Source organism: Passer montanus, unplaced genomic scaffold, assembly GCF_014805655.1.
Source record: "Passer montanus isolate IOZ18808 unplaced genomic scaffold, ASM1480565v1 scaffold22, whole genome shotgun sequence".
Classification (NCBI taxonomy): domain Eukaryota; kingdom Metazoa; phylum Chordata; class Aves; order Passeriformes; family Passeridae; genus Passer; species Passer montanus.
The window spans coordinates 1,714,512-1,728,341 of record NW_024366815.1 but is presented as its reverse complement, the minus strand read 5'-3'; the positions used below and the strand labels follow the sequence as shown (position 1 = coordinate 1,728,341).

General features: G+C 40.8%; 1 protein-coding gene across 7 annotated transcripts in view; it reads left to right on the top strand.

The window, feature by feature from the left end:
- The window catches only part of PRLR (prolactin receptor), a 157,365-nt gene that overhangs the window by 85,893 nt on the left and 57,642 nt on the right, over positions 1-13,830 (top strand). For 6 of the 7 annotated variants that reach the window (XM_039709843.1, XM_039709840.1, XM_039709839.1 and 3 more), the window contains one exon: positions 1,563-1,653. The exons of the other annotated variant lie outside the window; for it this stretch is intronic. The gene's annotated coding sequence lies outside the window, so the exon portion shown is untranslated. The remainder of the gene's footprint in view (positions 1-1,562; positions 1,654-13,830) is intronic. 7 annotated transcript variants of the gene reach the window in all.

Below are 13,830 nucleotides of genomic sequence, written 5' to 3'. Positions count from 1 at the left end.
GAAGCTCTCTTCTGTGTTGCCTAAAATAGAAGGCAGAGTTTAAAATACGTAGACTGTGTTTCTCTGTGTTGATTTTACAGTCAAGCAGAGGCTGTGTCTTTGTGTAGTTGAAGAAAGCCACAGGCAAGGTACATGATACAGCAAACCACTATGAAAGCAAAAGATGAAGACTGCAGGTGCAGAGAAAGTGCAGTTTGTTCAAAAGTCCAGTCAAAGCTGAAGATAGAGATCCCCTGGAGATGTTCTGAAATAATACTGATTTACAAGTATGCTTTCTGCTAGAAAACTATTCACTTCTATAATCCTAAATCTCTGAAGCTTAAAAATACACTGACACTTTTACAACTGACCAGAATTCAAAAATAAATGATGAGAAGAATGCATATTTAAACAACTGCATTGCTCTTTGGAAAAAAGATAGATCATGATGAATCTTACACGCTAGCTCTGAGGGCTGATCTTGTTCTATTTATAGTGAAAAATAAAAGTTTCAAGATTTCTATCCTGAAGATTTTTAGGTGTTCTTAAAATTTTCCACTTGATATTTTTATGAGAAATAACTGATTTGCTTCTTAATTTAAGTATATTTAGAACTTATTTAGAAGAAAAAAATGGCTCTTCACAAGCTTTTAAGAGGGCTTAGCACTAGTAAAGTTTCATCTTGTCCATGTCCTTAAGTGGTTTCAAATATACATTGTTGTTTCTGTATTGCATTCTCTAATCCTCTCAGCTCCCACAAAAACTGGACATGATCTGGCAGGCAGAAACATTAGATGTAGGTGTAGTTCTTTTGAGATCAGTGTAAGAACACAGACAAGCCTTTTTTTTTTTTCTTGGCAGCATCAGGCTTTGCTGGATCAGAATCGGTTAAAGGATCTAATGCAGAATAGCTGAAATTTAGATTGCAACAGTTGTTTCTTAGTTTGATTTTGTTAAGCCATAACAAATCCAGGTTGGAAAAGAATACTAAAGCTCTTCTTAAGCTATAGGGGCCACTTTAAATCCCAAAGCATTATCTATTTTAACAGTTCTTGAAGTTTTGAGTTACATTAATGATGTTAAGTTCAGAAAAATACACACTAAATCTCGAAAGACTGTAAGGTTTCTTAGAGGTGTTCTCAAAAGATCTCTGGAGAGAGCAGTACCGACTGCATTTGCTTCTGTCTGGTTAAATGTTGAAGATGAAAGAGAAAACAAAATCACACAGGCCAAGAATTATCATGAAGGTAAATGAAGGTGGGAAGGATGTAATCATATGTGGTAGTTTGGGTCACACCATGGCTTAGAGTTCTTTGTACATAAAGCCTGGTTAGGTAGAAACCAGTAGGTAGCAAGTGGTGAGTAATGAAAGTAATGTTTACAGAGAGGAGACTATCACTGACTCAGAACTGCTGAGACAACGAGCAGCTTCCAGGATAGCAACACCCTTTCAGTGCAGATGATGATTCTCCCCCAAATGAGTTATCAGGGATGATGACAAGGACTATCTGGTAGGCATCCATAGGGAGAAGCAGGGCACAGGCAGACCACTGACATGGCATATTCTTTGTGCTGATTTACAGGGGCAAAGCCACAACACTGCACTTCTTCCAGGAGATTTGGAGTCAAAGAAGGTTTCTGAAATCAGTGGAGACTGCCTGAGAACAGATCGTGGTAAAATCAGTTACTTCTGTCCTTTCTCTGGATAAAACAGATTATCTTGAGTTACTTGATTAAGTGCATGAAATGTATTAGCCTCAAATATGCAAATGGTACTGCATGTTCTGATTTTTTCCTTTTGTCCTTCAACTCTGTGACTGCCAATACTTGGGATTTGCTTACATAATGAGAATTAGGGTATGTGGAGCTGATGGATAGAGCCCTACTGTGAGTACCCCATCAGAAGCTTAAGCTGTGGGCTAACTGCTGCTGACATAAAATTCATATTAACCTAGAGTTACAAAATATTTCTGTATTGTGCTATTACCAAAAATTTATGTAATCTTAGAACAGAGTTTTAAATGCAGCATTATCCCAAGAAAATTGTTTTCCAGTGTTTGAAGTTAAACTGTGAGGCAGGTACATTATTTAATTATCGGAATAAACAACTAGGCGTTAATAGGTGTCCACTCTCTTTTATGTTTAATGAAAAGAAGAACAGAGTTGAAAGGAAATACTTCAGTAGAAACTCATGCAAAAGCACTTCAGACTTTGTTAAGAAGCAGATTTAGGATCATATCCACTTAAAAATTATTTGCAACTAAATTTTATTCAGTGTAGTAAAGCTCCCTGTGGCTTTGAACTGGGTATGTTATTTTGCTGTTTTATTGTTTGGTCTTTTTTCTGTCACATAAACACAGTACTAAATCTATGTATGTAGGCAGTTTCTTTTTAAGTATGTTCCTCAGATTTCTGTAATGAAGTTCAACAAGCAAAGCCTGAAAGGCCATCTGAAAACTTTGTATTTCTTTATAAACTAGTATCACCAGAAAAAAAAAGCTATTTTTTTACAATAATCTGTTCTCAAAAAAGCAGTGTGTGTTTGCTTGCTATTTTCATTTTGATGTAAATGTGTGTAACTTCATGGGTTTTGTGAGAATTTTGTTCCTTGTTCAAAAGAAACAAACCTGAGTATATAACTTGAGAAATCAGATATATCAGTTTAAAAAAAAAAAAACCAAAAAAAACCAAAAAAAACCACTAAACATTTGTTTTTAAAATTGCAGAAGATTTTTGACAGAGCTGAATTGATAAACATCTGGGCTAAAATCAGCTTTTGTAAGACAATACCAGATATGAGAACCACAAAACCAAGAGTGGTTTTGTTTTAGCTACAGTGACAGAAATCCAGCCTGCTAATGCAAAATATACTGCCTACAGATCTTAGAACAGTGACGCAAACAGCTAACACACAGCAACACACTGCGTTGGGTTTCAGCATTGTTTTTCATTTTATAAATGCAGATTTCAGTAGATGTTTGTGTTTTTCAAGGTTTTTGCACAAGAGTTCTTTCCACAGATGATTTGGTGAGCTCCCAGGTCACCTACTAATGTTGGGTAATGGGGGATCTCCATCACGTAATTATGTGGAAGGGGTATAAGAAGACACAGCATGTAGTGATAAAATGTGTTACCAGATATTATAAGATGACTGAAGAATGTTGTGTATATAGAATCTTTATTAAAGGAGATGTTGGAAGAAAATTATGCAGACAGCTTTGTGCTGGCTAGACTAATTTAGAATATGTGGGAAACTTCAGAACAGCTCTGAGCAGAATGAAATGTTGAAGCTATTTGAGCTAGATTGACTGATACCTGTCTATATTCAAGTGCTGTAAATCTTATCCACCTTCAGTAAAACACCTTTTTTTTACAGTTTGGAAACTACAAAATTGAGAAGTGAGATTTAGAAAATAATTTTTAGGAGAGTACCTCAGTACATAATAACACTGGCAATGAAAGGAAAGTTCTTGTGTAGGAGAGGGTTAGCTCTGAAATTCCTGAGGATGAGTGTTGGATCTGAATCTTCAATACTTGTTTAAATCAATGACTGAGATTGGACTAATAACAAAAATTACTGTTTCAGCCAGCAGCTCATTAGTTGGAAACACAGACAAATTACTTTGACAAGCACAAGTCTAAGAGTGTTGGCCTGATGTAGCTGAATTACTTCTAGTGGAATTAGAGGAGTGTTAATGATGTTATTTGAAGTTCTAGTGAAGACGTCAAAGTAATTTGTGAAGTTCTACTTGTTCTCATTCAAGGAACATGGATTAAAATTTGATCAGGTGCAAAGAAAGTTTCTATTCGTACTATTCTGTTAGCTTTTCTTAAAGAACATATCACAAAAATAATCATTTTAGCCTAGCAAAAAAATACAAGTAGTAATAAAATCATAGAATGGTCGGTGTTGGAAAGGACCTTTTAAGATCACCAAACTCCAATTCTCTCTACCGTGGACAGGGAAATCAAAGCTCCATCCATCCAATTGTCTGCCATCTGTTAAGTGGGTATTGTATCTCTCCATAACACATTGTAGAGTGCAGAAACAATTCCAGGTGGAAGCTGTAACAATAAGGAGAGAGAAGAAATGAAAATTTAATATTCTGATCGGAATCATAAACAAGCAGATGTAAAACAGAGATTAAATTTTAGGAAGAAATTGGAATACTTCCTTAAGGCAATTAGAGATTAGATCACTTTCCAATAACAACAGAGTCAGACCCAAAGAAGTATCTACTTTAAAAATAATCTTGAGTAGCTAATTAAGAGGCTTATGCAGTATGATGATTCATAATAGCAGGTGGTTTGGCTGATTCAGGTGGTTTGTCCAGCAACTGCTCCCAATTGTTGTCTCTGAAGTTGAATCCATAAAGTAGTCTGTGGACGACAAATCACAGGTATTACAGATCTGCCTTAACTAAAAAAAATTTTTTTGAAGACTAAACTGTGATACCAGTGTCAGCTCTTTGGAATTGTGTGGTTCAGCTATTATTTTGGTTGCCTTCGCACATACTTTCATTGCAGGTCTAGGCAGTGGTCAGAGCTGATTCCTGTATGCAGGAGTATTAGATTTTCTCACTTTAGAGCCTTTGACATATCAGGGAAGAATATGAAAGGGTGAACTATGGCTTTTTGAAGCTAGAGTGCTGCCTGTTGTGGGAAGAAAATCCTTTATGGCAGCTGTGTTGCCCTCAAGCACTGCCTGCTGCTACAGTGGCTGGGCAACACCTGCAGGACAGGTCTGGCCAGTGTTCCTGATGCTTTCTTGACTGCATTTACCAACGTGTGCAAGTGAGGGGTAAGTCCTTGGGATAAAAAGTGAGGAAAGGGGAAAGGCACACGGGTATAATCACACCTTTCAAATGTCTCTTCATAGTTACTATCACGTATCTTACTGATAAGTGTTACTAAATTTCTAAAGCCCTCTTTTGTCAGCGTCTTGCTCAGGTCAGCACAGGTTACCACACTGATAAGTGGAGAAATTGCCTTGAACTTCCACTTTCCTTTTTATGTGCTATTGCTTTTCTTCCATGTGTTAACCTCTGCTAAATGTTTTGGGAGCTTTGCTTAGAGAATGCGCCTAACTGCCAAAATAAATAGAAGGTTATGAAGAAGAAATGTTATATATGTTTCTATAGCCCAGATCTGTACAGGCTTTTCATGTTTAGTTTCTTACCCCATTTTTTTTAATGGGATATCCCATAACATTCCTGACTATGTCCAAAACTGTGGTAATTTGCAGTGTGCACTCAGTGGGGAGTAGTGATTACATAAACACTTCTGGGGTTTGCACACTTACCCCTCTTGGATCCCTTGTGTAATAGTCTTTTCCAATAAGGAAAACTGTATAAGCATTAATCATCCAACATAGCAATATCCTATAGTTTAGTGGGACAGGTAGCTTGCCTGGCTTCTGCAGAGTGCTGTTTGACATTTTTTTGGCATATGCAAGTTCAGGAAGGGTTGGGTTGGGCGACTTTCCCCACAGCAGCCCTCAGAGTGCTGTATTGATAGCTGGAAAGGTGCTGGTGCCACAGCAGTGTTTCGGCTACCACCAGGCAGCCTCACACAGCATCGAGGCTGCATCTCCAACATTCCCAGTACTGTGGGCACAGCAAATAGCTTGGGAGGGGACACAGACAGCTGAACCAAGCTAACCAAGGAGATATTCTATACCATATTGTCTGCTTGGAAGTAAAACTAAGGCAAAGGAGAAGAGGAGGGAACAATAACTGTTGGATTGTTTATTTTCCAGAGTAACCTCTCTATGCGCAGTGAGGGTCTGCTTCCTAGACTGTAGCTGGAAAAGGAAAACTGTATAAGCATTAATCATCCAACATAGCAATATCCTATAGTTTAGTGGGACAGGTAGCTTGTCTGGCTTCTGCAGAGTGCTGTTTGACAATTTTTGGCATATGCAAGTTCAGGAAGGGTTGGGTTGGGCGACTTTCCCCACAGCAGCCCTCAGAGTGCTGTATTGATAGCTGGAAAGGTGCTGGTGCCACAGCAGTGTTTTGGCTACCACCAGGCAGTGTTTTGGCTACCTCCAGGCAGCCTCGCACAGCATCTAGGCTGCATCTCCAACATTCCCAGTACTCTGGGCACAGCAAAGAGCTTGGGAGGGGACACAGACAGCTGAACCAAGCTAACCAAGGAGATATTCTATACCATATTGTCTGCTTGGAAGTAAAACTAAGGCAAAGGAGAAGAGGAGGGAACAATAACTGTTGGATTGTTTATTTTCCAGAGTAACCTCTCTATGCGCAGTGAGGGTCTGCTTCCTAGACTGTAGCTGGAAATAACCTTCTGATGGGAAATAGAGAATTAATCTGTTTGTTTTCCCTTTCTCTGTGTAGACTCTTTTGCTTTACTGAATTACCAAAGCTAGTGGCTTATTTAAATAGGCAGCCTGGTGAGAACAAATACGTTTATGTATTCTAGTCAAGAAGCTGAGCTGCTTTTTCTGTATTCTCAGCTGTCTCCATTTGTAAACCCTGAGAGAAACACACAGTTTGAATTTACAGTGATCAGTCATATAACTGGCTGAGTTTGACACTGTGACTGAGTGTAACTAGCAAATGCTTCTGTAAAAGTGGAGGTCCTATTCACCCACTTCTCCCTCCACTTCTTTATTCCTACCTACCTGTGAGCACTACCACTTTTGCACCTTCTTTGGTGCTCGCTGTACCACTTTTCAAGCTGATTTAACTTGTTAGCCTGATAGAAGGCCTTTGCCAAGGTAGTTTGTCAATGTGGATCTCAGCTGGCACATGGAGAAGTGGGAACGGATGTCCAGGAGCAAGGCATGTGAGGGAAATGAAACCTTCCACTTAATAACATACGTATCATAAAATAAGTAATATGATAACATAAAAGCATTGATCCACTCTTCCACATGGTCTCAAACACAAAATATGTTGCCCAGCAAGGAACTAGATGGATACAAAAGTTTGTCGTGGTGCCAGAGATATGTATGTTCATAATTTGTGCCAGGGCACAGCCCACAGTGCCCAAATAAGCCTAGTGACGGTAACCAGTTTCAGCCATGAGTCCAGACAGACGGACAATCCGTAGAAATGAGGCATGTCAGGGATTAATCCAAGAGCTCTGGCTGAAGGGTCAGGATCCAGACTAGTGGGGGCACCTGGTCCAGCACAGGCATGGCTGCAGCACAACCCAGGTGGGGTCAGAATGAGGCCTCAGTTTCTAAGCCATCGCAGAGAGAAATGGGGGAGCCCACCCCTGGACACTTCTTAGCAGGCCTTTCTGGAAAGGCTGTTTTCAAAGCTAGGCCCTTACCCCATTACTGAAGCTGAGCCTGTGCTCAGGCACCCAACACTGCAGCTAGAGGGAAGGTAGAAGGGGAGTGCTCAGAAGTCTGGAAGCTTTCAAAGAACATGTATTACCTCAGAGCTAGAGCTGTAGAGCTCAGTGTAGTAAGAGAAGTTTTGATGGGTCAGGGGACAGAGTTTTCAGTACATTTTATCCTCTGGTAACTGATTTTTTCTATTCTTCATAATGTAGAGAAGCAAATAGCTCAGTAACTCTAACCAATGTTTGCTTTCTACAGAAACAAAAGGATGGCGTGTTTGGAGAAAAACAGTCACCTACAGTTGGATTTACCCACAGCATCTTTTATGGTAGCTCCTTCCACACACAGTTAACAGAAAGTTCCCATAGCTGTGCATTCACAGTAGGCAGCCTTGCTCTCTGCTTTGTATCAGACAAGAGTGGGAAGGCTGGACCATAGGATCCATGATCTCCCTTTCACATATTCGTTAACCAGCCATAAACAGACATCACAGTATTTACGGGAGTTCATAAGGGGCTGTGGTTCTCCTTCAGATTCATAATGCCTTTAAAAAAACCCACATGTATAAAACAAAAGAAAACTGTTATGGCCCAGCTCCACAAAGGAGAGTAACCCAGGTACTTGTTAATAATACATCCCTTGGGGCAGAGTGAATGATTGGTATTTGCAAATTTATACATGTAGGGTTTATTTCAGAACAATTTGGTTGCAAAAGCAAAAGTTGGGATGTAGCCTTTTGATTATTATTACCTATATGATAACATAAAAGCATAAAAATATCACTTAAGAAACCTATATGGAAAAGAAAGAAAATGAAAGGATAGGAGTAGAAGATCTCACCACTTGAAGGCCTCACAATGAGTCTTGGTTGTTAGAGTTTCCATATCTGCTGGTCACAGCCTTGTCAAAGTGATGATTACAGACTGTATTTGTTGGGTGGTGGGAGTAATCTCAAGAAAAATCCACAGAACACAAAATCTACTGGGGTTGTATCAGTTTAAGTTCAGGCGAGAATGCTCAAGTACCTCCTCTGGGGTGAGGAGTTTCACACTGAGTGATGTAATGTTGTGGATCATGGGGATATTCTGGGTGTTTTTGACACCTTCTAAGATGTTACAGCGCCTGTGATGTCAGTGCAGTTGAGTCCATCATGGCCCATCAGCTGAGATTAATACCTTCAGGCTGCAGTCTTGGGCATTTCCTGGCAGGAGAGTTATCACAGTGAATTCCCTTGAGTAAGGAAAAAGAGACAGGGCTCACCTCAGGGGTTTGCATTTCTGTGTCTCATTCAACATCCAGCTGTATTCTGAGATGGGCTGTGCTGTCCTCTGCATCGTGTGGTTACTTTGCACATCAGCAGCTATCAGAATCCCATCTCTCTTCCAGTATCATTCTGGACACATTCTTCTCCTCAGGTCTGAGCTGATTGGACAATAGTATACCCCCTTTATCTTATCTCAAGTCCAAATTCCAATTAATAGATGTATTTGGGGAAGGGTGGCCTTCAGTGATGGCAGATGAACAGCTTCTTCTTTGCAGTCTGCAATAGTGAGCGAGTCCTTCAATGATTTTAGCAATGTTTAAGCCATTAACTGTTTCAGTCTCTCACAAACACATGGGTTTGAAAAATTCTGGTTCTGTCTTTCACTCAGTTGGCATATACATGACTATGACATGGTTAATGAGTGATGAATAATTCATAATGATATTTAAAGAAAAACGTGGTCTAACACCAGCTTACATTTAAAATGTCCTGGCCTTTCAAAAGAATGTACTTGTCATCATAACATAGTGGGATTATTCTCTTACGTAAATTGAAATAATATACTTGGTTTTTAGAAATGTCTTTGGGTGATCAGAGCTCTCTGTTGACTAATTTTTACAGAAGATTTTCTAATATTTGTTCTGCTTTAACGTATCAGAACTGTATTTGGTCCACATTAAAAAAGGGCAAGGTTTTAAAATCCCACTGTTGTTACTTAGTAAATAATTATGCTGCTCTCCATCAGCAGTCTTGACCTAGTCTTAGAGAATATCCCTGATGTAATTCTTCCTTTATGCTGCCTGCCATCCTGAGTCAGTACGATTGATTCCAGAACAACGTTCTGTTCCAGTATCCTGCACGTCAGCCAAGGTTAGATAGGGATGGGAGAAAAAAAAGTCGTACTTGAGTCATTCTTTTCAGTCTACATGTATAGGTTGATAAATCCTTTTTTGCTACAATTAGAAAACACCTAATTTTTCTGCTACACAGGAATAAAATCAAAATATATCTCTAAGGAAGACATATTTTGGAGGTTATATAATTTTTTAAAGTTTATAAACTATGCTTCTCATATTAAATCTTACTTATTAAGTAATATGTAAATGTGTGTAGTTCAAAAGAATTCCCTTCTCACTCAGATCCAGTTTAAGATTATGTCAACTGCTAATTGTGGAGCAGTGAGACTAGATTGGTAGTGGCTGCTTCAAGTCTACCTGACATTTTAAATTAAATTTAAAACAGACCCACTTTTTTTTAATGTTTCTGAGGATGAAAATATACTTGCTTCTTCAAATTCACTGTCCCTATGCATGAGAGTTGAATATATGGGCAAAGATAGTTTTTTCTGTTCTGGATTTTGTAAGATTCCTGGAAGACAAATTTAGAAGACCTCCTGAATGTGGTGAGGATGTCTGCCTCCACTTCCACAGGAATACCTCTAATTAGAGGTATACTAACCTCTGAGTGGTTTTCTGCAATTTTCTCTTTGTTCCTCTTCTCCCTCATATAAATAAGAATCCAAAGGGGTTTGATCATCATCTCTCATTGTCTAACTCAACTCACCCCATTCTACAGTGGTGAAGTAACTCCTCATTTTGAAGTACAAAGTCTTTGATTTTGCTTTTGTCAATGAGCATCAAAGCATCTTTCATAATATTTAAATATCCTTTCTAAACCAATTCAAAATACCTGTTGACTGCTGCCTCTAAATTGTTCCTCTAAATTGACAATCAGATTTGACATGATATTATCATGGTACTCAGCACCTTTCTTTGCCTGAGTCATGAGTAAGTGTTCCAGGATGCAAAAGGCAAAGGCAGGGACAAGTAGAATGAAGAAACATCTGCCATAGAGGGTCAGGTTTGAGGACATCTAAGGAACCTGAAGGTAACCAGGTCCATGGGGCCTGATGATATGTGTGTGTGGATCCTAAGGGAACTGGCAGACGAAGTGCCTAAGCCAATAGCCATCATATTTGGGAAGTCGTAGCAGTTCAGTAACGTTCCTACTGCCTGTAAAAAAAGAAAAACATAACCCAGTGGTCTGGGGCGGGGAAAGGGAGGAGCCTGGAAAATACAGGCTGGCCAGTCTCACCTCAGATCCGGCAAGATCATGGAGCTGATTCTTGTGGAAGTTGTGCTGAAGTACATGGAAAATACAGAGGAGATTTGTGACAGCCAGCAAGGCTTCAGTAAGGGCAAATCACACCTGACTAATGTGGTGCCCTTCTACATGGGTTTATGATGCTGGTGGATAAGGGAAAAGTGACTGGCACAACAGCTTCTGCCTGGAGCTGTGGAAAACATTTGATGCTGTTCCCCACAATGTCCTTGTCTCAGAACATGGATTTGGTGGATGGATCATTCAGTGGATAAGGAACTGGCAGGATCAACTGCTCAGTATCCAAATGGAGCCCAATGACAAGTGGTGTCCCTCAGGGGTCAGTGTTGGGACTAGCATTGTTCAACATCTTGGTTGGTGATAGGGACAGGGGGATGGAGGGCACCCTCAGCAAGTTCACTGATGACACCGAGCTGTGTGGTGTGGTCCTCTGGAGGGAAGGGAGCCATCCAGAGGGACTGGACAGGCTGGAGAAATTGGCCTGTGGGAACCTCATGAACCAATGCGCCAATCCAGGTGCAGGACAAGGCCAAGTGCCAGGTTCCGACTCCTGGTTGGGGAAATGCCATGCACAAACACAGGCTGGGCATGAACAGCCCCAGAGCAGCCCTGCCCAGAAGGGCTTGGGGGTGCTGTGGCTGAGAGGCTGCACATGCCCCGGCCATGGCACTGCCAGCCCAGAGAGCCAAACGTGTCCTGGGCTGCATCCAGAGCCCCGTGGGCAGCAGGGCAGGGAGGGGATTCTGCCCCTCTGCTCTGCTCTGCTGAGACCCACCTGGAGCACTGCATCCAGAGCTGGGCTCCAGCACAGGAGGGACAGGGACCTGCTGCAGGGAGCCCAGGGGAGAGAGACAAGATGTTTTGGGGGATGGAGAACCATTCTCATGAAGACAGGCTGAAAAAGTTGGAGTTTTCAACTGGGAGAAAAGAAGGCTCTGGAGTGAACCTTACAGTGCCTCACAGTACATAAAGGGGCTGTAAGAAGACTGGAGAGGGACTTTTCACAAGGGTTTGTAGTGACACGATAAGGAAGAATGGCTTCAAGCTGAGAGAGGGTTGCTTTATATTACAGATGGAAAGGGTTGCTTTAGATTGCACTGTGAGGTCTATGAAACCCTGGCACAGGTTGCCCAGAGAAGCTGTGGATGCCCCATCTGTGCCAGTGTTCAAGGTCAGGGGCTTTGAGTAACCTGGTCTGGTGGAAAGTGTCACTGCCCATGGCAGAGGGTTGGAACAGGATAATGTATGAGCAGCAACAACATCTGCAGCTGTTCCTCTTTTCTGTGTGTAAGTATGAGTTGTTCCAGTTTGAAATTTTATTGGGTCAGGAAAAGAAGGCAATGCATAGGGGACTGGTGAGCAATGATCTGAGAAGAATGTAATGACTTTATGGAGACTTCTTATGCTTATGTCTGTGAAGTGCAATTATGACAGATAGGATTTTGTGAATTTTCTGTGTGCATTCATGAAGCTTTAAAGGCCCTGTGAGAAGAACAAATCTGAAGACAATCAAGTGTCTTAACATCTTTCAACAAAGCATTTGAGGGTTGTGCTTTCTCTGTAACAATGCACTTCAAAGATTCTGCCAGAATGACACACTTGTGTAGTCAAGTCTTGGAATTAAATAAGAAAAAAAGAGCACTAATGGAAAAAACATTTTTTGGATTAAGGACAGGGAAGGGTGTACTTGTCAGGTGGTGTTCTCATTGGAACAGTCTCAGGTCCTGAAGAGTTATTGAGGGAAGTTGAGGCTTGCTGTCAGGGAATGATGGGGCTTAGAGAAATGTGTAAATGGACTTTTTAGGATGAGGCAATTAAAAAGGCAAAATGAAAGCAAGAACCATTGCTTTCAGAGCATGGAGATGCTGTGCCAGTGCTTAAAAGGGAAAGCTGAAGCCATGGAAAGACTTAATTCAAGGAAAGACTATTTCCTTGAATTCAGTCTCCTTCTATACTTAAGCACACTGGTTTTGTGAACTTAATAGCATCTGCAGATAGACCATACATATAATTTTTCAGGTGTTGGAGTATTAGTAATGGAGTATTAATTTGGGAAGGTGAAAGGTCCTTCTGGGCCTTATTTCATGCATTCTGAATTATTCTGCCCTTTTAGAGATGTTTCTGGGTGTTCCTCCTAACCCAGAGGTCAGTCGGTATCATTTGACCACAAGGTACTCATTGGCAAGCTCTAATCATGTAGCTTCTCCTGTGGCAATCATGCTCAGCTTCATCCACTAACTCTACATTTCTGTGATCATTACTGTCCTAATATCACTCTTTTCTCCAACATTACCAGCTGACCCAGACATTTTGTTAAATGTAGCTGTTCTCTGGAGAAGTCCTGACAGCATTGCATCATACTCTGGTAACTTACAAGCTACTCAGAACAGTTAGTTATGTACTCCAACTTTGTTATATACTCCATGAAGCAGTGAGATTTACATATTTCATATTTCAAGACTCAGGACTGGAGTCTTCCCGTAGGCTGTGATGCTATCTTATTCCCATGCAGAGGTTTACAGTCAAGAAATGAATGTTCTGACCTTGATTCCTGCTGCCTGTGCTGATCTCTGCTTTCATATGGAATGACTCCATATTCTGATGACATCTTGTTACCAGTTACCTGGTTGCACTGTCAGGTCATTTAAGGCCTACTCATAAAATCTACTTGATACAAGCCTGGATAAAATGCTGGAAATCAGCTGAATGCTTTGCAGTCTGTGAAAGCACAGTAAAGTGCAGTGTGTCCTGGCTGTTGGTGTGTCCTGGCCCACATGTAAGCTGTTGCCAAGCCTAAGATTAAGTTTGGTTACAGAGCAGTAATCTATGAGGAAAAGATCATGCTTGAGTTTTGCAGCACCATAACTGTCCTTGCTTTGTCTTTTACCTGGTCTTGAGACTCTAAATCTGCTCTCTTCACCCCTTGTAAGTTTTTTTCATCTTCCTCCTCCTACCTATGTTTTCATAGCTACAGACAGAAAAGAGATAGAGCCAGACAGCCAGAACAGGCTTTACTGCCTTCAAATCTCAAAAGCCAGAGGACATACTGAATGTAGATGTCAAAGTGTCAGCATCAGGGGTGGCCTCTGTGAGAAAAGGTGTGGGACTTCCCTGTGCCAAACATACCTGGCTCCACCGCGGACCCACCGAA